Source organism: Eleginops maclovinus, chromosome 6, assembly GCF_036324505.1.
Source record: "Eleginops maclovinus isolate JMC-PN-2008 ecotype Puerto Natales chromosome 6, JC_Emac_rtc_rv5, whole genome shotgun sequence".
Lineage (NCBI taxonomy): Eukaryota > Metazoa > Chordata > Actinopteri > Perciformes > Eleginopidae > Eleginops > Eleginops maclovinus.
Window position 1 is genome coordinate 6,472,225 of NC_086354.1, and position 13,972 is coordinate 6,486,196.

General features: G+C 41.2%; 1 protein-coding gene across 2 annotated transcripts in view; it reads left to right on the forward strand.

Annotated features, from left to right (window-relative positions):
* Positions 1 to 254: 254 nt before the first annotated feature.
* The window catches only part of LOC134866514 (disabled homolog 1-like), a 44,707-nt gene continuing 30,989 nt past the window's right edge, over positions 255 to 13,972 (forward strand). For both annotated transcript variants that reach the window (XM_063886724.1, XM_063886725.1), the window contains exon 1: positions 255 to 588. The gene's annotated coding sequence lies outside the window, so the exon portion shown is untranslated. The remainder of the gene's footprint in view (positions 589 to 13,972) is intronic.

The window sequence follows — 13,972 nt, forward strand, 5'->3', positions numbered from 1 at the left end:
CCCAATCCTTTATTTTTTCGAAAAATGTTTAATCCCCTCCCGCCCTCCCCCCCTCCCGCCCTCCCCCCCTCCTCCCTGCACACATTCTCCCTCTAACGGATCCCCTCTCTCTACATTATTCTCTGTGCATTTTAATTTTTTTTTCTGTCACCGGGGGCCCAGTTTCCCCGCCCACTCTCCTCATTTTCGCCCGAGTCTAGAATAGTGGAGCCAAGAAATAGTTAATCTCTCCGACTGCTGCTGTGATTGGTCGCTGTATGCAGCCCTCAGCCTCCTTGAATGAGAAACGGGGGTAACCAGGCAACTTCAGAGCCGGAGAGAAGGGACAGAAAATAAAGAAGATAGAGCTTTTTACGGGATCTTAGAATTGTGGAAGAATTTTGAACATGTAAAAAGCGAGGCAATGTGATTTCACCTTGGAAAATGGAATTAACAAATGGATTTTCTTAAGCACGCTCTGTGCCTCTCTCTCCATCTCTCTCTCTCTCTCTCTCATTGGGGGAAAATAGAGCGCTCAAATGAAGGGGACACAGATGTGGATTAAAACGCATAAATGGGACACTCCGGAGAAGCATCCGCTAAGAAAAGGTGAGTGCAGTTCTGCTATTAAGGAGTGTTTTAAAAAGCTGAAAGTGTCAGAGCTGCTTAAGGATGCGAGGCAGCTCCGCGACATGTCAAGATTTATGGATAGGATGCGTTCGCCGCTGAATGAAAATGGGTTGTATTGCAGTCCGCTATGGATGACTGAGAAACAGTCACATATGAGATGAACATGAAAGGAATGAGATCAGAAATTGTGCTCGTGAGGAGGATCATCGACGGTTGCTTGGTGGATTTGAACGTGGAGTCCTCTAAAGCGCAAACGCCGGTCGCTTGTCAAATAAACTGCTGTCCCATATTGCGCAAGAATTAGAAATATGGTTCTTAAAATGATTTCGATGCATGACTTCCATCGGTTATGTGGCTTTTCTTCCGATAAGTATCGGGAAAAGCTTTGAGCTTCTCCTGCCACGTCTGCCCCCCCTCCCTCCACAAATATTCAAATGAAGAGATGTCCTGCTGCAACAGCAGTAAGTCATCTTCAATCGACTGCGTGTTAACCGGCTCTGATGCTGAGTGGATGATGACGCATTTGTTGATAAAATGTATTGATCGGTGCTTAGAAACGGTTAGAAAATGCTCAGCGGGCTGCAGCGGGGGGATGAGTACCTGTGGATGGGAGCGCGCGGTGCAGCGGCACCGGGCTGACCGGCAGCGCAGAGCCGTGTTGCCTCAAACCAGCGCATAGGGCCTGTACAAGAGTGAGCATTGACTCTTGATTAGCGATCATGGGTCACTGTGGTGATGAAAAACATCCTGCTAATTGTGTAGATCGTCTGATCATGGTGGGGGGGTGGGGGTGGGGGGCTCTGAACTGCGCCAGGGCATGCAGTTGTTGCGCCCACATTTGGATTTTCCCGATGAGAGATGGATAGATTTCATTGGCCATAATTCGATTATTTAATTCACTTTTATTTAACTTTTTTAAAGTCTTTTATTTGGATTGTATGTAACCATATTGAAATTATTAAAGTATTTACATTAGTGCTGTTAATAAGATAAATACATATAAAACAAATGTATTATTAAAATTCATTAGACATTTTTTTCTTTAATAAAGCAAAAAATAGATTATTTGCACCAAAAAAAAACACGTTAAAGGTAATCTTGGAAAGTTTTTCCATTTGAAATGCAGGGCATATGATTAAGGGATTGCCCACACACAGCTCTAAACATGGTACCAGCCAATGCCTGGGCTAGCAGCTAATGGTGCTAACAGTGAAAACATTGCAAACAACAGCAACAGTGCTATCAGAGCTAATGGTGTAAACCTTAGGTGATACCAGAGGTTGGGCCATACTTTTTCGACGAAAAAGATGTTGGTCGCTATAGCACCATCATCGGGAAACTCCTTATGACTGCAGTGCAGACTGGCGGCTGAAAGTCAGCCACAGACAGGGACTAGCATGCAATAACATGAACACACAGCCTGTCGGGCTATGGTAACAAAGCAAAGAGACAATACAATTAATACAAACACAAAAGAAAAGCCTCACATTTCTCCACTGAATCTTTCCAGATAATTATTTTCTGCCACATTAATGATCTACAATTTGAACCTTAAAGTGAGTCAATGTTTTTGAGTGACTACTGGTTGGGTGTTTAACCCCTTCCTTCCTTAAATGATTATTTATGATTTGAACCTTGAGTCAAATCTCCCTTGGGTGAAACTGTACATAACATGACCAGTTCAAATGCACAATTCAGTGCTTGACCAGGCTTCGATGGAAAATGGCCTATGCTATTGCCGTGAAAAATCACTAACCTAACAGCTAGCAACTATAAAATGAGATGCTGATGAAATTATGTGGCTCAAATGACCTCATGTTGTGTTTATGTCACTGCTCATCGGGATGTATGCAAAGGTCGGCGTTAGCTTTTTCACATTGGTGCCAAAGTTCATTGGTAACTCTTGCCAATGATCCAAACTGCCTAGCGTAATCTCCTTACAGAGGATGTTCTGCAACAGATCCTAAGCTGCACTCACTGGCTCGATTGTAGGACACATGTGGTGAACGTGCACACACACACGCACGCAAGCATACAGTACGACTTCCAGTTGTCATCCCAAGACAGTTCTTTCCAGCCCAGTGTGAGTTGGGGGGCTTAAGATGGAGCTGAACAAAACACTAGAGAGCATTAACTTCTCCAGTATAGGCTTCTTTGTTGGATCTCCCAGTGGATTCAAGACATTTAATTTAGCTCCTGACAGCAGAAGCTGCGGGTGGATATGTGAGCTATATCTTATCCGATTAAGACCATAATGCCTTTTCCCCTTTCGCAATTATTGTAAAATGGTGAAAGTGGTTATTTTGGTTTCTTGTCCCAGCACACTAGCAACAAATTAGGGACAACATTTGGGATGTTGTTGTCTCTTGCAATCCTTAGGGTTGTCTCGCTCATTTGCCTTAGTGTTACCTCTCGCCTTTTGTCTTGCTGAAAGGCATCTGTGTTACACATAAGTTTGTTCCTTTCATTTTACCTCAACTTGAACCCCCTTAAGATTTCCCAAGTGCTCTGAGATAATGCATCTAACGAACAGGGGGGTTACGCCAACCTCAATGTAGCGTTTCAGCATTAGACGCACGATTGCCGGAGTGGCCTAAATCTTTTATAAAAGTAGCTTTTAATGAGCTCGCAAGATTGTGTCTGAGTTCTCATTTTGCTGGTGGCCTTATCACATCCAGTCTACTCATTAATGGAGATGTGGCCCCTGGCAGTGGCAGGTCAGAGGTGATCTGGGTTGACTCCGTTGAACAAAAGGAGAGGATTGCTCAGATAGCGGTGCATGCGAGATGCTGAATGATGCTCATGCTCCACTGGGAGTGTAATCAACATGACAGGTGCATCTGAAGTTGAGAGACCAACGGGAGGGTGGCGGCAACCAAACGTGTCGGAAGCAAAGACTCTTAACTTACAAGGTAACGAGTAGTTCGACATTTTGGGGAATACTTTGATTTTTATAAGGATCTTCTTATCTAACTCTTGTCAAGAAATCGAATCAAAGTCTAAAAACAATTTGCTTTAAAGGGTTATGTCCTGGATCATTTCTTGCCTTGCAACTGGTCCCGGCCAAGAAATAGTCTGGCATCTTAATGACGTCAAAGTTGTTTTGTGCACTTTAGGACAGATTGAACAATGCATATAAAATGTAAGTGAATAACTTCACACAGGGCAATATAATTGGAACAATCCCCACTTATTACTCACTGAAATTGGAAAATGTTTGAATGAGACATTTTTTTCCAATATGTGTAAAAATAACAAATGTAAATAGACCCATACTTGGAAATACGACAAACATATTGTCTATGATTTACATCATAATGAGGCTGTAAGTCGCAACTCTCATTTCCATTTAAACCTTGTAACTTATGAATTCAATTCTTTCCAATATCCCTTCAGACATTATGCAAGTTGGGCTTGTTCTGTTTACAAGGATGAAACCTTATCAAAGTTGAATTATGTTTAGATACAAAAAATTATGAGAGCAATAGAAGTAATCTTTGCTAATTGTGATCAAAGCTTAATTTATGTTTCAAATTTATATGTAATTAAGTCAATTACCGATATATATGTAAATTGTACCACTACAGCAGTGAGGCCCAATTGACTACCAAGTGTTTTCCCGCCTAGTGTCCCTTATCGCACTGGCCCTGTTGAGTTGACAATGAGGCCGCGACCCCGGGACTATAGAGTGTGTTACTGGAATCAAATGGGCCAGTGAATTGCCAGCCCATCAGACAATTATTTCCATTGTGTGGAGCCGGGTAGCTAGTAATGCTTGCGCCTTGACCTGTAACATCTGGTGAGCGAGTGAAGTGTTCAGTGTGAAGCCGGCAGTGTCGGCCCGCGTTCAGCCGGAGCAGCCGTCTCTGCCCGCTTCACTTCCAGAGGACTGGGCTTCTTCAATGCATCAATGACACCAGCCATCACAAGGGACGTGTAGCATGCCAAACGAGTGATTCATTAGGACTCAATTAGCTGGGAGGCATGGGGCGCCCTGCCATATGCCTCGAGGTTCTACGCAATCTGTACCCACTCCCTACTACTGTACTATCAACTGTCTTTGGCACCGTACATATGTGTCGCAACAGCCTTTCCACAGTCGTCTTTGTACTGTTAAAACAAATCGGTAGTATAGATTTAGCAGCTCCCGTCTCAAGCCACCCACCTTCCAAAGCTGGGAATGAGTCACAATGACCTTCAGCTCAACTCATGTTGCGCCAGTTGGCTCCGTATGAAATGCTCATCCATTCACTGAAGTATGAGGCTGCAGAGCTCCAGATACTGTAAATCTTAGGAGGCAAGAAAGCCCCCCCCCCCCCCATCCTCCCCCCGCTCAATATCGACCTCGCCTTGCTTGCCAAGAGGCGGCGTGTGCTGCCGACAAGATCTATCCTCCCTCAAATCTAGTTTGTCTTCTTATCTGTGCCAAGGTAAAGGACCCCCATCACCCCGTCACTCCTGGCCCCTGCCGCCCAATCAGACTCTTCCACAACCCGAAACTAATGAATTAGAGCAGAGAGACGTCTTGGGGCAATGAACATGCCAAGCTCATGTGATGTAATATGATGTGGCATATAAACACTTCGTCCAAACATTGCAGCTGGCATGTGATATGTTTGTGTCCATGATTGACATTTACACATTTTCTTTAAAGGTAGATTCTGCTAATTTGCTATGAAAGCTGCCACGGCTATATGTACCGCTGACATTCAAATAATGCCATTCAGTTACCTTTTAAAAGCCTATTGAAATAAATACAAATCCAATCATTCAGGATATAAATATAGAGTTATAAGATGATTCAGAGGACTGTCCTTCTACACCCCCTTAATACCTCCAATCCATGATGTTGCTAGCTATATACTGTAGATATTTGAAAAGACAGGGTCAAGTGTACTTTTACAGTGCATAATGGGATAGATTCGCCACTCATCCCAAATCCCATTCGATTGGATACATTTGTCTGTCTTACACCAAGGACAGGATTAGTCATCAAAAGCATCGGAACAGGGAGCAAAAAAGGGGACTTTACGGAGAGACGGTAAATGCAACGACACGGGATAAAACCTTTTGTTTTTATTGTCAATAGGTCTTTAATATTTCTGTCCCTGTTTTTTACACATGCAATATTATATATATGTTACATATTCAAAATAATTGTCTACAGAATGATTTAAAGGGTTGTTTGAATATTTTTCAGTTTAAGAAGATGTATAAAAAAAAGTAACTAAACTTTATGAAGTGGCAGGTAATCTGTTTCCTTAGTTGATTGTGAATTAGTGTACATGTCGCTTGTTTCTTTTCTCACGTTACTGTAAGTATTTGTTGTAAGTAACTATAATTGACAGACCATCTATTTTGATTGTTTACTTATGTTTTGAGTAAGGGGCAGGAAAAATAAGATTAATTCTTCTCCCTGCTCCTTTTCGCTCATGGAAGGTGTAAAGAGTTGTGTTTTTGAATGTGAATTGATTTTCTTTCCTCTTTTTTTTTCTTATGTTGTGCACCATCATGAGCGGAACAAACAAAAATGAAATGAAAAAATAGGAACCAACTTCTGGAACAAAGATTGATGAAGTTATCACATTATTGATATAGAATGGAATTACACTTGTTGTTCAAATTTTTTTTTTTTTCCAAAAATAAGTGTAAAATGTGTTTATGGTCCGTACGGAGACTCTCATCAGCTACAGACAACCTGCCTTCGTACCTAACATGTTACTTTGCAACATATGCCTGAAAGAGTATGCATTAGCATTATTTACTATTACTGTTTGCCTAGATAAACATCAACTACCTTTTTTAATTCAAGCAAAAAATACATCAATCATAAATCAAATGAACCCATAAAAATCTCGTTTTATATAGGTCCATTTATGTGACCATTATCAAAGGAGTGTCATCGAGAAATGGAAAAAATGAAATAGGAAAAAAACGAGGCGTCTTTCTGCAAATTAGAAGCGTAACTTTTCAATAAAGCCAGGAGCGCGAGAGAGTGAAATTGAGAGAAGTTGGAGCGGCTCTGCCCCAGTTGTATGCACGTGCAGCCACCCAACTGCACTCCTCCAGCGCTTTCACCGCATTACCCAGAAACGCTACGTTCGTGTGACCCAATTTACCAGCCCCTCTCCTCCCCATTCATCTGCTCTCACAGATGCACTGCATGAGGCTCCATAAGCAGCAGAGCATTCATCACCTCTGAGTAGCGAGGTCCTCTTGGTTTCCTCCCGTTGGTCCGTTCTACAACCCTATTCCCCACAGGCGGGACAGCAGCTCCATATGTGGCTGATGATTGTAATAGTGTGGCGGGGCTGGCAGCAGCAGCAGGCACCAAAGTAGCCGCGATGCATTTGTGCGTGCGCTTGTGTATGTGCTCCATAAAATATGTAATCAAATATAAGCTTAGCAGGTTTTTCTTCCACTGACAGTCAATTTAAATATTGTATCTGCCACGGCTCTTTACTGCAGTGCTTTTTCAAACCCCCCCGAGGTAATTGAGATGTTTAGTTCAGCCTAGAGGAGCTATCAAACTCAATTCTCATGTGATTTCACATCCCCTGATTCATGCTTTTTTTTCTTATCGAGCACAGCTTATTCCCCCTGTTAGGATCATTTACAGTTTTGAGTAATCAAACATTAAATGACAGTAAATATTTATTCACATGCTCAGTCAAAGCATCGCTTCAATTAAACTGTTTGAATTGGTCTTACTTTGTTTTGAGCGTTGTAGTTTGATGCGAAAGAATCTTCTGAAATACAATAAAACTCATCCTGTGAAATTAACAAACAGTTGCATCAACACCTCTTCAAAACTGTTTCAACAAAAAGTAACACTATATTATTGCAGGGCTTTTGTGTTTCACTGCATTATTTAGCTTTGGGTACCAAATAAACCATCAACTGAGCGTATAATGAGCCAGTAGGTTGTCTGTTGGCATTACTTTCATGTGGCCAGCATTGAATTCAAGCTGATGGAACCAGAAAAGTCCATTATCTTTGAATATTTAACGCGTCTTTCAGTTACTAAACTGCAGAAATGTAAGAAAATGAAAAATTCAGTTCAGCAGCACATGCTGGTTTTAAACAGTTTTAGGTTTTGAGAAAAACGTTGACACCCATTTTTAACTTAATAAGGCAACATTCACAACATCACTAAAAATCTTTGACACTAAAGATTTTTTGTCCTTGTAAAATGATATTTACACATATTTGTTTTTGGCATAATTCCAATAAAGTATTCCTATGAAGCAGTTTTACATGGCTAATGCCAATGATTGTTTAATTTCCATTTATATGTTAATTGTCAAAATCAGAGCTTTTTTTTAGACCTGAAACTCTGTTTTTTTCAGTTAACACAAAGAACTGGCTATAAACAAGCAAGAGGCCATCTGTCTCATACTTTTGGTGAAAATACCCAATTAAGACACATATTGTGAATGTGTGTATACTTGCCTAAAGAACGCACCCTATTAAACCCCGAGTAATATCTGTTTATCCCACTTGTCTTCATAGGGAAATTCTATGTGCTGAATAAGGCCTAATTTTATCTAAACATAAAATGACTTTGACGTGAACCCTATAAATTCAGATTATTGTCATTCACCTCCTAAGGTAAGGAAACTATCATGAGGTTAGTTAAAAGTGTAAGTGATTTGCAGCACTTCCCTAACCTTAACCAAAGTGCTAAACTTGTATAAAATGATCTGTGTGCCATACCAAAGCAAACACACAAAATCCAGGGCAGCCCTCATTATGTAATGCACAAAGCAATAGTAGTACATAAATTACCTTTCTTTAAACCAGGGAAGGTCCCCCACTTATTCACTGACTATTTGTGTTAATTAGCCAGGCAACTACAACCGTTAAATACAAATTGTGTAGAAAATGAGCTAAATAGAAGAAAAGTGTATCGCTGTTCTTCAACTGGATGACCTGCTGGGGGCCCTGCGGCAAAAAGAGTCCTCTGTTGAGCACCCCATTGCTTTTACGCTTGAAGAATGTTCACCAAATAAGCCCAAGCAAGCTAAAATAATGTGCTAAATGTCTTCCTATCTGCATAACAGGGCCTTTGGATGCTTATAAAACAGCCTAATGCTAGAAATCTAGTGGTCATCTTTGATTCCAATGTTACTTCAGATCATTGTGTCAACAAACAAGTTTTGTCCTGTTTCCATTAACTTCAAACGTTCTCTTTTCTCTTTCTTTTCTGCTGTTTTCATTAGTTTATTTTCTGAAGAATCGATCACTGTAATACACTCTTCACCTGCCGTAACAATCAAAAGTTTGCCTTTGCCTTCAAGTGTTACAAAGCTCTGCAGCAAGGCTGTTGAATGAAAGTAATCACAAAACCCCTGCTTTAGTCTCCTGTTAACTTCAGGATTAAATTTAAGGTTTGAATCATTAGTTTAAAAGTACTAGAGAAACTAACAGACCCCATCTCAACCTAAAACAGTCCTCGAGCTGTCTTCCTCTCAGAGTTCCTTTTTTAAATCACTATGGATTCGTGTATTGTTATTGGGGTTAGTGGATTTTGGTCTTTTAATGGTATTATTTTTGTATTTGTGAAACCTTTTGTAAAGCCTGTTTTGAAAGTAGATGCATAAATATAATTATCATAATTATTGCCACACAATGAACCCTGTTTCACCGCTTCATTGTAGTTGAGTGCTTTGACCGATTGGTAATCCATCTTGAGTCAGAACTTTCCCTAAAGGGAACTGACCCTTAGATTGACCTTTTATGGAGGTGAACTTGTTTTGCTTCTGCATTATTATGCTTCATTTATTGGTGTTATTATTAGAAAACGTTGACAGAAGGCCATATTTAAGTCTGTGACAATCAACTAAACTATAGATTGTGACATTTAAGTAAAACGTAGAATGAATCTTTCTCTCATTATGGCTGCTGACATTTGATTCTCTCTGCTCAGGGTGAGTAATTCCAGTTGCTTTTTCTACCTTCTTGTAATTAAATGGATATCCGTCATGTAGTGATGCCTGCAGGGAACAGATTCCATACTGTACTTTTGATGCAGAGCTGCACTGAGCGACAAGCATCTGGCACAGCGACCCGGTCAGCATGACGTCTTCCAACGACTAACTTAAGATCGCTCCTCATCAGCGCGTCACAGTCGGGGGCTGCCCTGATGTTTTGCTCTAATCAGACATCAAGTGTCATATTTAGAAGGCTTCACTCAGGCTTGAACCCGCCTCCGCTCCGGGTTTACACTAAAACAACATGAACAAAAAGGAAACGCGCCTCTGAGAGCGACAACATTGGCTCCGTCGCTTGTCTGTATGTTCACGATATGAGCGAGATCTTGACCTTGTGAGGCCATTGTAATGAGAGGCAGTCGAATATTTCACTTATCATTAGCAGCATGATTAGCTGCCAATGGGCTGTGCCTGGCGTGGTTTAATCCTCCCGGTCTCCGGAGTGCGATAACATATGAGATGACAACAGTTTCACACCCGGTTTCACACCTCCTGTGGTTCCATACGTCGCAGCGGCCTAATCACTCTTGAGAGATTAATGAGAGACGTTTGAGGTGTGCTGGGAGATTCTCTAATTACACCCACACATACGGTACTGTAGTCAGGGGAGTAGACAGTTTAAGCGCGTGTGTGTAAACTTCTGCTAAAGTACCATTTTACGAGAGACCTGTTCCCTCGTACTGGGAAAAGTTGAGAAACAAAGGCACCCTCAAGAGAAAAAAGAAGAAAAACTTTATGAAAATTGTGATTTATTTGTTTTGCCCCAATACAGCAAAATACCTCTAATTGACAAGAGTTATTCTTTAGTATATATGGAGGAGAAAGGCTTTCTGGGCTTGGAAAATCCCCAGCAAGAACTAGTAACACTTTCCTGTGTAGGAAATGTCAATCACTTCTATATTTTCTCCAAGGCAAATTTCTGCCAGACGCAGCAGTTTGTGTTTTCATAGCAGAAGACAAGGTAGAAGGGGGATTTGTAACATCTCAATTTAGTACAACCTTAGTACAGCCTTTTTCCCTCTTGTACTCAAAAAGGCTTAATCACTAGGAAAAATGGCTGAATCCTGTTGAAGTACAAAGACCCTCGACAACTTTATTAAAAGGTTAATGGACCCTTCCACTTGACATAAAAGAAAATGCTAAACCATATGAAAAAATTGCAGCAATGTGTATAATGATGAAACTACGGACAATTATTAGCTGATTTTGCAGCTCCCCTTGGCTTCACTGACTTTATTAGCCAGTTGCAGCTCATTGTTTTGCATCTGACCCGCAACGTTACTGGTTTGCGTCACTCTCACGGCTCTCACTATCGTTGTTTGCGCCACGGGAATAGCGGGAATAGCTGGTTAACATATTTGAGCTTTTATTTGCTAAAAAGCCTCATGTTTCCCTCAGGAGTTGGTAGTGACTGATAACAGAGCTACTCACGAATGAATTTTGGAAAGTGGTACACCATTTTTGGACAAAAGGTGTATACTTTTTATAAAAATTGTGTAGCTTTTAAACTCTGTATGTTAATTGAACAATCATTTAACAAAATGTACTAAGTTGCAGTTTTGGTGTAGTGCAATAACCGAATTCCTGTTTATCAAACACTATTAGTACTCCAATTAATACATTTTTTAGATTCTCATTATCGACCAAAGCACGCGATCACAAGGCTGATTATTTATTTATAATTGTTTCCCGCTGAACCAAAGTCTCTGAAGCCCGATACACCATGGCTTATTTACTTATAACATTGTTTTGTTGGATGGATAGATTCAGATTTGTGCTGAGGAAATGTTAAGCCCATTCAAACCTTTTTTTTAATTAAAAATGTTTAACATCTGCATGATATATCAGCTGCCCTGCTATTGAAACATATACGCCATTGGTAGACCCTTATCGAACACTCACACTAATAGATACTTACATGACTTTTTGACAAGCTCTATGGTCTCAAAGGAAGGCTGAAATGAGCACTAATCTCGGGAGGAAAATAACTAAATATGCAAGAGCCATGCTCCCAAATAAAGTACCCTCTCTTGATTTTTTTAAACCCTCTTTCTGTCTCTCATAATTTTCATACAGTCCCTTAATAGTCTCAAAATGACAACAGTCATTAGGATCTGAAAACCTCTGAATCTGTTTGCCTTACTAAGATCCAAAAGATGACACACTGCACTTCATTTACAATAATAGAATCTCTTTCTCAACAATGTGTGTGTGAGGTATGTCACATCATGGCAGCATCAATGACACTGTGTGACAGTAAGTAGGGAAACAAAGAGGTTCCTGTCCGGTGCTTCCCTTCAGCTTCGTGAAAGCTGTCTGGCAGACTGCAGGTAATGTTTTTGTGCTCCTCGGTTTTGATCATGGCAACTTTTATCTCAGCTCCACAAAAACTCTGATATTAACATTACCTGTCCACGGTGCTGCTGACTCAAATGTGTTTCTTTTAAGACATGAATAGTGTCAGAACAACAAACAGTGAAACAGTTATTCACAGTGGAGTTCCATAAAGAGGTGCTCTCTTTTTCTTAATTATATCCATGACCCGTGTGCAATTAAAGAAGACACCTTTTGGCTATTTATTTAGTTCAAAGGGAACATAGAGGGAGGGAGAGAAAACCCTAATTGTCTCATTAATTACTCTCCGCATGAAATAATGACCAAAACCAAGGTATCCACAGTTCTTTTGTAACTCACAAAAGAAAGGCAAGGGTGGGGGTGGCAGCGAAATAACACATGCTTCAACCTCTTTTCACAAATAGGCATTATGTTGGAAGAGGGAGACAATGAAAAAGAGGGCAGGGGGGAACAGGGGTGGGAGGGAGAGGAAAAAAAGAAGGTTAAAATGAAATTGAAAAAGTAAAACAAAAGGCTGTGGAGACTAAAAATGATAAGAGCGAATCAAAAAGAGAGGAAATAGAGACAGAAGGAGAAAAGATTGGCTGTGAGGTAACATGGTGTTTGTCCAGGCCTTTTTGGAGCTTGCCCAGTTCTCTCTCGCTCCCACCAAAAGTGGTAAATAGCCTGTTTTAACACACTGTTCAGACGCTGAGACACAGCACAACAACAAACCAAATCAACAGTGAATTAAAGACTCCTCGGGGAAGCCATCGAGTAACATCAGAGGAGGTGTTTTGGAGAGACAGATCAACCAATTAACGGTTCTGAGAGAGGTCCAGGAGTCTCACGCCGGCTCTGTTTCCATACCCGCTGTATGTGGTGGGTGGTATTAGATAAATAAAAGCTGGAAATGTATCTTGTTTGCATGCTATTGTTTACCGTCACCATAGGGAGCTAGTGACACTCTATTAGCCTGAATATGTCTGTTATAGAGACAGAAGCAGCCTAAGAAATGCAAACTTTCAAAATAAACCCCATTAATATTTGCATCTTGAGACCTCAGCTGTGCAAGTGTGTTGTTCATTTATGTCATGTCTCACACTTGAAGAGACCACGCACACTCGCACACACATCTCCGTGCTCTTCCGTCTAAATTGGGCCCAGTTATCCTGAAGCTGAGCTGGTAAATAGGATAATGCGGAAACACTTCAGAGGGCAGCGTCTCACTGCCCTCTGTGTCGCCGTGCCCGGCCATGTTGGAGCCACGCCTAAGTGAGTGCACAGCTCCCAGGCCTGTGCTGACATAAATCTGCACCGCAAAGCAACTGTGTGGCAACGCTTATTTAGTTTACCAGCTGTAGCCGCTGAACCCGAAGCAATAAGGCCTCTCTTTGCCTCAGAAAGTAAATGAGGATGCTTCAAATGCCCAAACCAACATTTTTATTTGATATGTATTCTCTTCCCTTCCCTTGCTCGCACACTTGACTGTTCCATCGTCAGAGGCCCTCCATCTTGTCAGAATGAGGTGAACTAATGGGCCGTGGCTGAACAGCCCGAGCTCAGAGGCTATCAGTTCCCCCTGGAAGGCCAGGAAGGCAGAGGAGGAGGAGGAGGAGAAAGGGGAGGTCTTTTCTTCATCTTTGGCTACACTATTTCAGCTTTCCCTCAGATAAATCATCGCAGAAATCAAACAGAATGGTTTAGTTTCTAGTACGATGTCCCCATTTCTTCTGCTTACATATTATTCACATGTTTGCGAGCTTAAAGAAAGATTGGTAATTTACTCAATTCTATTACATATTCTTTAGGCTGTCCTATTTTGCGCTGATGCCCCCCACATCCTTTGTTCTTTTAGCCATGCTAGCAGAGCGGCTCTTTAGATGACAGTGTCATGCTTTTTGGCCAGTGTCTTGCTCCACCACTGGCAAAAATACCTCCACCACATTGGATGGATTGCCCTGATATTTGGGCATTACTAGACTTGATATTTTGCTATCATCTATTTACCGACAATGAATTTGGTTGACAACTTA